We start from the raw sequence: 1,264 nt of genomic DNA, 5'->3' as shown, positions 1-1,264 counted from the left end.
AAGTATATCGTTTCATCTACCCCCCAGTGGGCATTCGACGTCGTAACGACGTTGATACGACGTCGGATACGGACGTCGATTCGACGTTGTGTTTTGGTTGAAAATGTAAGTTTTTTAGACGTCGAAACCCCGACGTCGAAACAACGTCGACACCCGACGTCGATTCAACGTCGGGTTTCCAACGTGTAAACAACCTATTTTTCATAATGGTTTTCTTCTAGAAGCTATAATTAAGCGTCGATATCGAAGTTTTCTAAATCAGGACTTTTATGTGAAACTTCCTTTGATTCCAATTTCTCTAGTGATAACTTTGTTGGATTTAGAAAGTATAATTGTTGACTCGCTTCTCGTTGTTTACAACCGGAAATGAATATAGCACGTGGGTTTTTGGCGCGTTAAGTAAAAAAAGTTGTTTTCTTTTAATATTTTATAAGTTTCTGTGATTCATTTAAGTTTAATTCATGATAAAAATGAGTTTAAAAAATATCTAATTTAAAAAAGATGAAAAAAAGTACAATGTTTATTTCAGAAAAATCGTCTCCTAGCGGTGACTCATACTCATCAAGGGAGGTAAACTAGTGAATGCAGTTCCTGGAGAAATTACGATGCATCTTTTATCCATTTCCGATAATCCTTGCGTGTATCAGTGCTATACACTGGGCACGTTAAAGAACCAGGCTGTCAATTCGCAACGAGCTAGGCTAAGTTAGCCGGACAAGCCTGTATCTGATTTCTGATCTCTCTGTCGTGGGGCTTTGTCTCACTCTGTCCCTCTGGTCAGATCGCTCTGTGTCTGTACTAGTAGAGGATGAATTATGCGCCCTGTGTGGCTGCATTTGAACTACGTAAAGCGCCTTTGAACGTGAAATTGATCATGAAAAGGGCGCTTTATAAATCTGGTATAGTAATAATAATAATAATAATAATAATTTATTAATTAAGAAAATGACTAAATTTTATTGTAAAACGTTAACCAGGTTTGGCGACGGTAAACCAGGTGTGGTTATTGCCCAATGTAAAGATAATGAGGAAAAGCAGAAAATTTTAAAAGCTAAATCGAAACTGAAAGATAGTGGCTAAATCTCTTTCAATATACAAGTATCATAAGATACGTGGTTGTGGCGGTATGAAAAACATCTGTTGCAGAAAATTTGTACTGACAAGAACCTTTTATCTCAATATACTTTGTTTTGGTTTTCAGCTAAAAACAATTAATATTTTTTTTTAAAAAATATACCAGACTATCGTATATTCCAAAAGATCC

The sequence above is a fragment of the Mercenaria mercenaria genome, chromosome 1, assembly GCF_021730395.1.
Source record: "Mercenaria mercenaria strain notata chromosome 1, MADL_Memer_1, whole genome shotgun sequence".
Lineage (NCBI taxonomy): Eukaryota > Metazoa > Mollusca > Bivalvia > Venerida > Veneridae > Mercenaria > Mercenaria mercenaria.
This window is presented reverse-complemented; position numbering follows the sequence as displayed.